At 43.6% G+C, this 13,566-nt stretch overlaps 1 long non-coding RNA gene, 1 other non-coding gene and 1 pseudogene across 2 annotated transcripts; all 3 read right to left on the bottom strand.

Annotated features, from left to right (window-relative positions):
• Positions 1-260: 260 nt before the first annotated feature.
• On the bottom strand, positions 261-1,097 carry LOC123082272 (uncharacterized). Its single transcript, XR_006438990.1, has 3 exons — positions 1,009-1,097; positions 848-911; positions 261-748 (listed from the first exon to the last, which is right to left on the bottom strand). It is a non-coding gene; the product is annotated as an uncharacterized lncRNA (long non-coding RNA).
• Positions 1,098-8,156: 7,059 nt separating this feature from the next.
• On the bottom strand, positions 8,157-8,243 carry LOC123088880 (small nucleolar RNA R24). Its single transcript, XR_006442142.1, has one exon. It is a non-coding gene; the product is annotated as a small nucleolar RNA R24 (small nucleolar RNA).
• Positions 8,212-8,990, bottom strand: LOC123083901 (60S ribosomal protein L28-1-like; annotated as a pseudogene).
• Positions 8,991-13,566: the final 4,576 nt, after the last annotated feature.

A 13,566-nucleotide genomic window follows, 5' to 3' on the forward strand; every position in this document is an offset into this window, starting at 1 on the left:
GCAAATAAAAAAATCATCACCTTCGAACGACGGACCAAGCCCATATATAGGCTTGCCGGAACGCCGATGGTGATCGAAAATCACCGTCGAACGACGGACCAAGCCCATATATATGCTTGCCGGAACGCCGACGGTGATCGAGTCATCAAACTCATACATATATGGCAAATAAAAAAAATCACCGTCGAACGACGGACCAATCCCATATATAGGCTTGCCGGAACGCCGACGATGATCGAATCATCAAACTCATACATATATGGCAATAAAAAAAAATGACCGTCGAACGATGGACCAAGCCCATATATAGGTTTCTCGGGACACCAACAGTGATCAAGTCTAATTTATATACGTACACGATAAAAAAAATTAAAAAAAATTCAGTGTTGAACGAAGGATGAAACCCATATATAGGCTTCCCGGAGCGCCAACAGTGAGCAATCTACTAATTCACAAAAAAAAATTCCCGAGTCGAAGGACGGACCAAGCCCGGATAGAGGCTTCCCGGAACACCGACTGTGGGATCACAATTTTCGGATGAATAGATATAGATCAAACGCATTACGAGCCTCATACATTGGTATATATAACCTTTCCCGAATTTCCATACGTACCAGAAATTGCGTTTTTGACAGTACTATAAATAAGAACAGAGATGCGACCACAGAGGAAGGTATAGTCATACCGTTCAAAAGGCAAGTCCACTAAGACGGATCTATCCAAGCCGTGACCCAAATATCACTGGCTCCTGCATCATCAGCAGGATAAAAAGATACAAAGAAAACATAAGCGGACACATTAGACGTTGAAGTATAAAAGCTCAATGAAAAAACAAAGTTGATCACACCTGGTTCAAGTCACCACGTGCTCCAGCGGGGACGCATCACGGGGATTGAAGGATTGAAAGCAATCTAGGCGATTGGAGTAACAGAGTAGTCAGCCAATGAATTGATCAAGAGACTAGCGAATCAGTATACAATATCATGCAAAGGAAATCTTAATACGTACGAGGCTGCGGCCACAGTCCGGACGGAATTGAGCTGAGCCTCATCTCCGATGTCTCCTATGGTCCAAGAGAAATATGAGTTTGTTTGTTTGTTGGGAAAAGAGTTGAGGAAGGCATAGGATAAAGTTTGTTAGCCGGATAAGCCAGACGTGGCCTGATTTTTAGCCTCCACATTTGCAGCATATGGTTAAAAAGCTGTACGTAGCTGGCACGCGATCGTCTAAAAAATCATAAACCCATACTCACTAGAAGTGCTTTAAACAAAATATGTATAGTTTCGAGCTCTGGGCCTGAGTAAAAAAAATCTCACTTCGAACCATCTGTTGACATGGATTTTGACTGAGATAAATAAATGTATAAAATATAAATTCAAAACAGCAAAAATAAAGTGTTCGATAATGAAAAGAGTTAATTTAAAGAAATCAATCAACAACTCAAGCAACCAAGACATCGACGACTGGCAGCTCCAACTTTGTTGATGTACATTGCAAGAGAAAGTTGCAAGCCTCGCAATGACCTAGTCCATCGTGATCTCCGGAGAGCACTGTCCGCTGAAACCGCCCTCATGGAATCATCGTTGTCGCGGGGGCCCCGCCGTGCGCAGCTCCGACTTCTATGTCGTAGCGAGAAACAAACATAGGCGCACCCATTGACACACTGGACCGTCGGGACCAGGAGGATTACCTGCGACCAACTCTGCATGTCCACCCTAGGGAAAGCGCGAAGGGGAACTAGTCTTCAAGATGACGACCATAAGGGAAAAGCGACCCGAGAGCAACGACATCAGCCGACCCTGCTATAGCAGCGCAAAAGGCTTTCACCCAAAGACAAACCTCGAAGACGGACAAGGCCGGAGAGTACCATGACGACCCTGCAGGAAGGAGGAACAACACCCACAGGCGCCGCGCCGTCAGCGTTGGCCATCAAAATATCACAACATATTAACAAAATAAATAGACAATATAATTGGTGACTAAAGAAAATTTAGCATCAATTAAATCTTTAGCTAGCACAAGCATGCGTTATGTGCTAATGCATGCAGGCTAGGCAGCGTACATGCATGAACGTATGTGGTGTGGCCCTCACAGCCAATCATTAATCTCTTGGAACAAATCAACACAGTCCCTTCATATGAAAAAGCTGCTCTGATTAAACAATGGGTAAGAAGCCCATGCAAAGGTTGTCCTACACAGAGGGGCCCATAGATAGACAACCATTAGTCACTAAAATAGCTAAGGGGCCGGCCGAGCCCAGCTGTGTTCCACGCCTAAAAAAAAGCTCTCAAAATATCTGCATGCATACGGACTAGCGTATCCACGAAAGGAAGTGAGAATCGTTCGCTGGCTTAACCAGCCACGCGCCCACGTTCTGCCACGATCTGCACGATGGCGACGTGGCCAAATACAAAGCGCAGCGCCCACGGGAAGGGAGAGGCAGCATGCGCGCCCCTTGCTCCCCTATAAATACCATGTAACATTCCAAATTTTCAATTTGAAATGTTTTACAAATATTAGTTAAGCATCTATGCATTTTGTTTGATTGAGTGGCATTTAGAAATTTCAGAGGCATTTGAGTTTTATTTGATTTGAATTTGATTTTGGCAATTGAAATTTATTTCAAAAATACGTGACAAATACTTGAGAAAAAGTATGAGAGGAGTAAACATGACACTCCAAAGAAAAATGTCAGAAGAAAATATTGCCAAAAAAGTTTGAATTCAAATTTGATTTTATTTGGACTCTACAAAAATGTTTTTATTTTTGTTTCTGGAAAAATGTAGCTTATACCTCCAGACAGCTACGACCTCACGAGATGAATTATGCCACACACGATTTGGAGTTAGCAGCCGTAGTGCACGCACTCAAGACGTGGAGACATTTCCTTGTCGGAAATAGTTGTGATGTTTACACGGATCATAAGAGTTTGAAGTACATTTTCACGCAGAAGGAGTTGAACCTCAGACAAAGAAGATGACCTGAATTGATCAAGGACTATGATATGAGATTGCATTATCACCCAGGAAAAGCAAATGTTGTAGCAGATGCCTTGAGCCGTAAAAGCCATGTGAACACCCTCATAGCTGGAGGATTACCTCAGAATTTAGCCGACGATCTCAGAGATCTCCGATTGGAAATAGTACCAAGAGGATTTGTCGCCACCTTGGATATTCAGTCCACTCCGACCGAAAAGATCCGAGAAGTGCAGAAGACGAACAAGGAAATTGCAGAGATAAAGGAAAAGATGAGTAACGGAAAGGCTAAAGGTTTTCGTGAGGATGGACACGGAACTTTATGGTTCTAGGATCGTATCTATGTGCCTAATGACCCAAAGGTCAGGAAGTTAATTCTTCAGGAGGCCCATGACTCACCGTACTCGATTCACCCAGACAACACCAAGATGTATCTGGACTTTAAGGAAAGTTTTTGGTGGACAGGTATGAAGAAGGATATTGCCGAGTATGTAGGAGAATGCGATGTTTGTCAGCGAGTAAAGGCGGAGCATCAGAAGCCGGCAGGGTTACTTCAACCACTGCCCATTCCCGAGTGGAAATGGGAAAAACTTGGAATATATTTTATCACAGGATTACCCAGGACCCGTTCAGGTTATGATTCTATCTGGGTAGTGGTTGATCGCTTAACCAAGGTAGCTCATTTCATTCCCGTGAAGATCATATATACTAGTGCTAAGTTAGCCAAGATATACATGACCAGGATCGTATGTCTGCATGGAGTTCCGAGGAGTATTGTGTCAGATAGAGGAACACAATTTACCTCAAAGTTTTGGAATCAGTTGCATGAAACCTTGGGTACGAGGCTGGAGTTCAGTACAGCTTTTCATCCGCAGACAGATGGACAGACCGAAAGAGTCAACCAGATTCTGGAGGACATGTTGAGAGCCTGTGCGCTAGACTACGGGTCTAGCTGGGATGAAAATTTGCCAAACGCAGAGTTCTCGTACAACAACAGCTATCAGACTAGTCTAAAGATGGCCCCCTTTCAAAGCTCTATACGGAAGGAGGTGTAGAACACCATTGCTGTGGGATGGTGTTGGAGACCGAAAGCTTTTTGGTCCCGATCTTATCAAAGACTCCGAAGAGAAAGTCAAGCTGATTCGAGATAGACTCAAGATAGCCCAGTCGAGACAGAAGAGTTATGCCGACAGTAAACGCAAGGAGATAACATATGAAGTTGGAGACCGAGCATATCTCCATGTGTCCCCACTTCGTGAAATCAAGAGATTTGGGGTTAAAGGAAAATTAGCACCCAGGTTCATTGGCCCCTACAAAATCCTCAAACGCAGAGGAGAAGTTGCGTATAAGCTGGAATTGCTAGAAGGATTGTCATGAGTTCACGATGTCTTTCACGTATCCTAGCTGAAGAAATGCCATGCCGAGATGGCTGATATTCCTTTGAGAGACACAGTGCCCCTAGAGGCCATACAGCTGGATAGTGATCTGACTTATGAGGAGAAACCCGTCAGGATTCTTGAGACTGCGAACAGAGTTACCCGCAGCAAGATCATCAAATTTTGCAAGGTTCTGTGGAGCTACCACTCTGAGGAGGAAGCCACCTGGGAGCGAGAAGAAGATCTCCACCGAGACCACCCGCACCTATTTGCTAGCCAACCCGAATCTCGAGGGCGAGATTCATCTTAAGGTGGGTAGGTTTATAACATCCTAAATTTTCAATTTGGAATATTTTACAAATATTAGTTAAGCATCTATGCATTTTGTTTGATTGATTGGCATTTGGAAATTTCAGAGGCATTTGAGTTTTATTTGATTTGAATTTGATTTTGGCAATTGAAATTTATTTCAAAAATACCTGACAAATACTTGAGCAAAAGTATGAGAGGAGTAAACATGACACTCCAAAGAAAAATGTCAGAAGAAAATATTGCCAAAAAAGTTTGAATTCAAATTTGATTTTATTTGGACTCTACAAAAAATGTTTTTATTTTTGTTTCTGGAAAAATGTTCACGTTGTAGGATTTATTTTTTTGATTTTTTTGATATATATATGTTCTATATAAAATATTATAGTTTTCTCTTATATTAGTTTTCTCTCTCTGTCGTAATTCAAAAAAAAGGAAAAGGCCCAGGCGCGAGCCAGGCCAACCGGCCCAGCCGACGCCAGGCCAACCGGCCCAGGAGCGCCGAGCCGCAGCCCACCAACGACCGAGCCGGCCTGCCCCAGCGCTCGACGCCCGAACCCTTCCCTTCGGTCGACCGCTCGCCGCCTCCTCTCTTCCTCTCACTGACCCGGGACCCCACCCTATCCCTAACCCCTTGCCCACGACACGCCGCACCGGAGCACGCGCAGAGCGCGCCCGACACCACGATCCTCTCGGGATCATGATCCCGAGTCGACTCCTCGCCCACGCTTATGTCCTATAAATACCTACGCATCTCCTCTTCCGAACCCCCCAAAAACCTTACCCCAACTCCACCCGTAGCTCTCGCCCTCGCCAAACGCATCTCGCCGCCGCCGCCTCGGTTCGCCGCCCCGCCTGCCACCGGTGAGCACCCCCCTTGCTTCTAAGCTAAACCAACCGAACCCCCTCTTTGTTCCGCACCTCTTTGACATCCTTTTGTCTCCCAGGAACGACCGAAGCCGCCGCCCCGAGCATCACCGCCCGCAGCCGAAGTTGCAGAGCACCAGGAGCCCTGCCGAGCTCGTCCCACTCGCCTCCGTCGTCCCCGAGCTCCAATGAATCCATCCCCGACCTCCCCTCGAGCTGCCGCACCCACCCGACGACTCCGCCGCCGCCCCGGACCACCGGAGCACCCCCGCCACCGTCGCCCGAGCCGCCGTCGTCCATCGTCGCCGCTGTAAGCCACCGGACCTCCCTCCACCGTTCGATCTGCAATGCACGGCTTAGATTAGACTAGCGAAGGGTTAGGTTATTTTCAATAGATCGGTTTAGTTTACGGTTTATTTCCGGTTTAGTTCGGTTTAGTGTAGACCGACCCGATCGGTTGTTTTATTATTAACCCATACGCGTGTTAGCCTATTCAACGCATGAGCGCTGTTTAGTTTTAGAACGCCCACTGTTTCGGCCCATTAGCGCGTTAGTTTTTGTTTAGTTTTATTTTAGTTTCTGTTTTTAAAACAGAATAGTTCCAGCCTTGAAAAATCTATATCTTTTAAGTTATTTAATATTTTTAGTTGATTCTTTTTGCTCTAGTTTGCAAATTTCCTATAGTTGCTGTAGAAAATTAGGTTCAGCCATGTTTAGGTTTTTAAAAATTGTTTTATATTAGTTTTAGTCAGATTAGTTTTTCTGCTATAAATTGAGTTAGGATTATTTTATTTTAGTGATTCTTTTTGTCACTGCTTTGTTTTGACCTTGCCTAGCAGTAGGAATTTATTTGGGCATTTATAGTCTTTATTAAAAATTGTTTTTTTGTGAAAACAAGCTTTTCTAGTTTATTTAGCTTGCTGTTGTTTTTTGCTGTTCTAGTTATTTTTAAATTTTATTTTTTCCTATGTTATAATTTACTAGGACATATGCCCGTGCGTTGCAACGGGAGAAGAAAATATCACATCCCTTTAATTGCTCTAGTCCATCAACCTCCATCCGAATCATATTTCCACAACCTAAAAAGAGGTTGCATTGTTTAGACCTGTGTGGAGAAAACATATGTTGCAATAAATCAGGATTAACCGGGTCACCGATCTATGCCCAGCTCATAATGACTGAGGAATGATGAAGACAACATGTCTCTGTCTAAAGAGCATAATTAGTACAATAAACAAACCAGCACCAGCAGCCTAAATTGTACCTTCAAATTAAGACCTAGTTTAATCTGATAGGGCAAAAATAATCAGTCAATTCATCAAACATATAGTCAATTTTCTATAAGAAAACATATAATCGTCCACTCAAGATTGAAAAATGCAGTTTGAAGGGACTGCCCAATCTACATAAATCATGTCCATGTTTTGTACATTGCCTAACATTGTCTAACCGTTGGCTTAGGCATAGTCTAACAAAGATTGCAAACTGCTGATAAGTGTTGACATGTCGTTGGTTTCTTGACTGAAAAGAAATTTTCAGTCATAGTGATAGCTCCAGCCAACAACTAGAAAAGTAGTTTCATTGGATATACGCGTCCAACAGTCCAAAGAGCGACTCCATAGGAGCAGTATGGAACATCATCATAATGAAATATATCCTATTAGCAACATGAACAAAGAAGAATGGCACACTTAAATGATGGGGAAGAAACATGAAGTGTTTCTTACAGTGTGAAAAACAAATTCTTCCTTAACTGGTGCAAACACATTATTGCCACACTGGGAATAGATTTGTTGCTTTGCAGGCTAAAAATCTCCCTTCGTCCATGTAATAACATCTTATATTATGGTGTACTTTTTTGTTGGTAATAGCACATAGAGCATAATATAGACAACTAAATCAATTTAAAAAATTGGCATGTTTAATCATGTAATATCATGCATCTACACTGAAGAAAGAACAATGTCAATCTTGAAAGGACACTTATCTTTGATAGAATTCTCATGTTCACCTGCACCATGAAAAGACTGGAACCACATATAAATGCCATTATCCAGTGAATGATTTATCACATCCTGGATGCTTTGCATCTACGGAAGATAAAAATATTTCAACACAGAGCAAGATAAATAGCACCTAAACCAAAGTAGTAGAGGATACTCGGGTCATTTGCTTTCAGATATTTCATGTTCACTGTTGTTATCTTTGCAACTTGATAGATCTCTTGGATTAAATGAGGAAGCCCACTTGTGATGCCACTGATGTTTAGCTTCTGAAGAAACTCTGGATAACAAACTTAAGTGTGTTTCCCCTACTTTAGTAGTCCTCTGATCAGCACCTGACGGATGTTAGATTGCGCATTGACAAAGGTGTGTATGCAGTTTCTCAATCTGGCAAAATATACCACTTAATTTGGAATTTCTACCATGAATAACTACACCAAATTTGTAATTTCAGCAGCTGAGCGATGTTGGCTAAGCCCATTCTTATCGTTGGAAACTTTAACATGAGAATAACTCCATGTTCTTGCGTTGCAACGGGTGAAAGTAATCTAATATGTGCTCACTAACGTGAAAATTGTGTACACAATAATCTAATATATACAACAAAAACAATTTTCTTAATCGGTTGAGCTCAATGCCAAGCGTAAAAAGCATTTCATTGAATAACCAATTGATCCGTTGGTATCCTTATCGCCACGGCTCATCACAGCAATACCTTTCGTTACCAATTAAAAACAAAGACCAAAACAGATTTCCCAATGACAGAAAAACTTCTTAAATGTTAATAGTACAATCCACAAAACAGTTAAATGTATATAAGAGCAGGTGCACATACAAATGAGTTGCAGCATAGAAACAAGCATAACATGTGCATTCTAACTTTTCAAGTAAGAATTTTTGTTGTGTTAGTACCTGATTCTGGACAGACTTGGCCATCTTGCAGAACTGCTTGCGCGTTAGAGTCTTGTGCAACAGCTTGGCATTGGTGTCCTGCTTCTTGGTCTTGCTTGTGGACAGGACAACAGCCTTCTCCTCTCCCGCTGATGGCTGGACCGCCACGGTCTTGCTGTTTGTTAAGCCTAAAAAACCACATCAGACCACAGCAAGTTAGCACCTTGTAGAGGAACTAATAAACAGCTTTGAGCCCGCCAAGAACAGTGCAAGTGTGAAGAGCTATGAACCTGAGAACTTGTAGTAGCGGACATTGTAGAGGTTGTTGGGTCCTTGTGAAACTGGACCTTGGTGTTGCTGTTGCCAAACTGCTTGATCAAGAAGCACTTGCTCTTCTTCACAAGCTCCCAGACCAGAGACCTTGGAATGGTAGTGATTTCTCTGCTCTCACCTCTCTCTCGGATGTGCACAGGAGCCCACCCAACGCCATGGCACCCGCAGGAAGCCGCGCCGCCGGGCCTCCACCACATCGCCCCTGCCTCGTTCTCGCCCGATCGGATCACCGCCATCGCGCCAAGTCCGTCGCCAGCCGCCGCCTTTGCCTCTGCTTCGTGCCCCCATGCTCGCTGACTCATGCCGCGCTGCTCTGCTTCGCTCGCGTCGCCCCGGCCCCCTTCTGCTCCGTCCACGCGAGGTGAACGAGCGCACGAGCAGCGCCCGGTCCAACCAAGAGGAGGACGAGTAGGGACAAGGTGCGTGAGGGGAAGCTTCGGTGGCTGGGTTTGCCGGCCGGGTGGAGGAGACGAAGGCGGTTCACGCGCTCGGCAGCAGAGGAGGTAGAGTTACCCGATGCCATGCCACGCCCGCCAACCGCCGTGCTCCGAGCTCCGGCCGCCTTCCTTGGAGATCCACTGTCTAAGCGCCACTTCCCACCGGATCCGGCGAGATTCGACAGGTCCTTGACGACCGCGCCACCGCAGGCCCTTGCAAGGCCGCCGCCGGTTTAGCCTCTCCTCCACGCCTCTCCTCACAATTATGGAGGGGTGCGGCCGCGGCGGCGAGATGGCGGAGGTGTGGCGGCGGCGGTGACGGCGCGAGGATGGCGTGGCTTGGGCACGGGTGAGGGATCGAGGAGGCAGATGCGTACGGGAGGCCTCTGTGTACGGGTGTTTTGTTTTTTTGTTTTCCAGCGAACCGTTTTTTCTTTTGTGTATGGATAGACTGCGGGTTAACTCCTAAAAAGCACAGGGACCTTGTTTAAAAACGCCGCGACGGTGAACCCGGAGACCCAATCCGTGCTTTATTATTAGAGAGAGATTTTAGATTAGTTTCTGTAGTTACAGAGAGTGAACATTTATTTACAGCAAAATAAAAAGTTTTATTTTATTTTCTTATTAGTTTTGTTTTAGGTATAACATGAGTTCTATAATAGATATTGGTTTGATTCTTTTTGCACCTAGTTTGTATGGTGTTTTCCTTTATGTTAGTTAGTAAAACCATTGTTTTGGATCTGTAAAGAAAAGTGTTAGTAGGTTAAAACTATTTCTTTGTTGTTGCTTGATGTGATGGAAACCTTGATTTTGTTTTCCTCGAGTTTTCTTTGATTTTGGTTTGAGTGCTTGTGTGTTCTCCTTCAGTCTGCTGATATGTCATTAGTGAAATACTTATTTGTGCTATTGTTTGACTCGATAGAATTTCCGGAGTGTGAAGCTTGCTATCTCGAGTCACTAGCGTTTGAAGACCGTCAGCCAGGCAAGTCATTTGATCATGTTTTACAATACCTATGATTTTGTTGCATTAGAATTATTCCTCCCCACCATGCATGCAGTAGGAGAATTTTAAGTTATGTTCTTGAGTAGTATGATGAGGTAGGATGACCCCAATTCCCCTTTCCATTGCCTGGGACGATGTAGTTTATTTTGCTATGCTCGTAGACGGGGTTGGTTGAGTGATTCATAAGGGAGATGTGAGAGACAAGATTATGACAACCCCACGACTTCAAGCTCAAGATGGACTTCAAATTCACTACTGGGTGGAGGACGGTTGACGGGCATCCTGGAGAAACCAGCGGATGGCCGGGATGCATGGAGAAGCGCCATGACATCTTGTGGAAAGCTTCACCCAGCCACGAAGAGACGGATGGATACCCCTTAACCGGAAGCTTACCTGTGCAGCCGCAAGGCATTATGGGCTCTAGCTGGGTTGACCTTGGCATGACTCTGGACGGACGGTGCCAGCAGATGTAGAAGAACGGTAGGACAAGGATGGGTACCGGTAGTGCTCAGAGAAACTCTACGGAAGACCCTGTTTCATTCATCCCGTCTTCAAACACCAGGCAGTGCGAGGACATAAAGGAGGGAACGATTCTTGCGGGTAAAGTGCACAACACTCTGCAGAGTAACAACCTAATCGATTAGCCGTGTCCCCGGTTACGGACAAATGAGCCTCTGGAAATTGGAGTATTTTGGAAATCTCAACACCGAATTTAATAAATTAATTGAGGGGTTATTTAATAATTGGAAATGAGACATTGGTTGGCGGAACCATCTCAATAACAACCAACATTTTGTAGTAATTGCAAGCAAGTCCTTTGTTATAGGAAAAAAATGGCTTTTTCGCAAAAATATAAAACTTAGAGCCACACATCCAAATTGCATATAGTGTTAGAAATTTTATTGTTGTTCTCTCTTCATGACTTGCCGGCATATTCTAAATGCTGACCTACATGGATGCAACATCTCATGTTGTAGAGGAGTTTTCCGACCAGGAATGAGGCTACGATCTACGCTTGGCGATTGCCCTATGGAGTCGGATGGACTCGCTACTCGTCTACGCTTCCGCAGCTTATTTAGTTTTTTTTCTCATGAGTTGGCCTTCGGCCGAATTTATTATGATGTAATAAAGACTCGATATGAGAATCGTGTAATAAATTCAGGTGTGATTGAACTTTGAATCTTTTCATCAATGTACTGTGTGTGCCAGCATGATCTTGGGATGGTACAGCTACACAGAGATTTGACCGATTTTGGGTCGGGTCGTTACATACCAGGATGCCTGACTGCTCTAGGGTCGGCCCCTTAGATCGTTCCTTTCATCTGCTCAAAATTACACACACATACAGTAGCATAGGAGGACAGAAGGAGACAGACGTCCTGCGAGTAGGAGGTTTGAAAGGTGAGATTCAATGGCTCTCCTCTAGCCCCTGGTTTGGCCATTGTGGTACAATCCAGGGAGCTTTCTTCTCCTTCTTCTAAATTTCTAGCCCTTGATTCGGCCATCATGGTACAAATTAAGGAGGATGTTTCATCTCCCTAAAATTCTTGCCTTTGATTTGCCGCTATGGTACAAACCAAAATGCATGATTAATCTACATAAAAATTTGTCCTCGGTTCGGCCATCGCGGTACAAACCAAGGAGCATGCTTCCTCCCTCCCCAAAACTCTAGTCCTTGGTTCGGCCATCATGGTACAAATCAAGCAGTATATTTCATCTCTCAAAAAATTCTTGCCCTTAGTCAGGCCACTGCGGTACAAGCTAAGGTGCATGGTTTAATCTATTTCAAAATTTTGTCTTTGGTTTGGCCATTTTGGTACAGACTAAAGAGTGTGTTGCATCCATACTAAAATTTTGTCCTTGGTTCGGCCATCACGGTACAAACCAAGGAGCATGTTATATCGACCCCAAACTTTCTCCTTCGGCTCGGCCATCGCGGTACGAGTCAAGGGGCATGCATGGTTTTTGTAAGCACGGTTTCTTTAAATGTTGCGTGTGCTTCGTCCTATTGATCCCCGTCTTGATTCGGTCCCTTTAGCGATACAAGCCAAGACGAACACCTTGTTCCTTGGTTTGGCCTCTATAAATGGATACGAATCAAGAGTGTCATAGGTGCGAAACCTCATAAAAAATTAACTTAATTTGGTCATCATAAAAAAAAATTGGATATGACTAAGTTGGAATGAAATTACAAAGGCACTAAACTGAACTCATGATAATCTCCTGTTTGGTTGCGCCACGGGCATTATATGTCACGCTAGTTGCAATACAAACAAGAACATAAAAATACATTCCCTCACTTGGTTACGCTGCACACAGGCATTATCTTAATGCCACGCGGTGTTAGTAGTAATACGAGCAGGGCAAGACTTAATTAAAAAATGGGTTCACGATACACACCTAGAAACCAAAATTATGCAAGATGAATTATAAAACATGTTGCATCATAAAAAAACCAACCTTACTTGGTTAAGCTACACGCGGGCATTATCTTGATGCTATGCGGTGTTAGTAGTAATACAAGTGAGAGAAAACTAAACAAAATATTCAAGCCACATATTTGGCCCAAAATCAAATAAAATATGTCATGAAATGCTCCAATGCTATAAGAGCCCAAACTATTAGCATCGTCATAAATGGATATCATAAACTCACTTTACTTGGGTTATGCTACAGCCAATGAAATGACGCTATGTGGAGTTATTGCTAATACCATGTGAGGTACAAACATAAAGAAAAATGATAGATGTCATACGACTCATGCAACACCATAATTGCTCCACAAACCTTTGCCTGGTTACACTGCACGCGGGCATTATCTTAGTGCCACACTGTGTTAGTAGTAATACAGGTAAAGCAGAACTCAATAAAAAATAAGTTCACTCCACATCCACATATGCATACAAAATTCATGCAAAATAGATGATAAGGCATATTCCATGTAGCCCACATAGGCTTTAAACAAATAAAAATATCATAAACAAACTCCATTCGGGTCAAGCTATACGTGTGTGTCATATCATTGCACCGCGTGGTTAGTTTTGATACCGTGTGAAGTCAAAGTCAACAAAATATGGCACATATCATATGCACTATAAAAAGCATCAAAATTGTGTCAGAAAGCTTCAGCCCATTACGCTACACACAGGCACCATATCAGTGTCGCGCGGTGATAGTAGTAATGTGATGATGCAAAACTTATTAAAATTGGCATGTCACATGTATCCATGCCACCAAAACCAAAGATGTCGTATAAAATTCCCAAAGAAAAATATATACATATCCTATATGCCAAACGTAGGATAAAACTTAGCCTAGTCAAAACCAACCTTCATTCTGCACCATCATATAAATGAGGTTGACCACAATTAA

Source organism: Triticum aestivum, chromosome 4A (genome assembly GCF_018294505.1).
Source record: "Triticum aestivum cultivar Chinese Spring chromosome 4A, IWGSC CS RefSeq v2.1, whole genome shotgun sequence".
In the NCBI taxonomy this organism is placed as follows: domain Eukaryota; kingdom Viridiplantae; phylum Streptophyta; class Magnoliopsida; order Poales; family Poaceae; genus Triticum; species Triticum aestivum.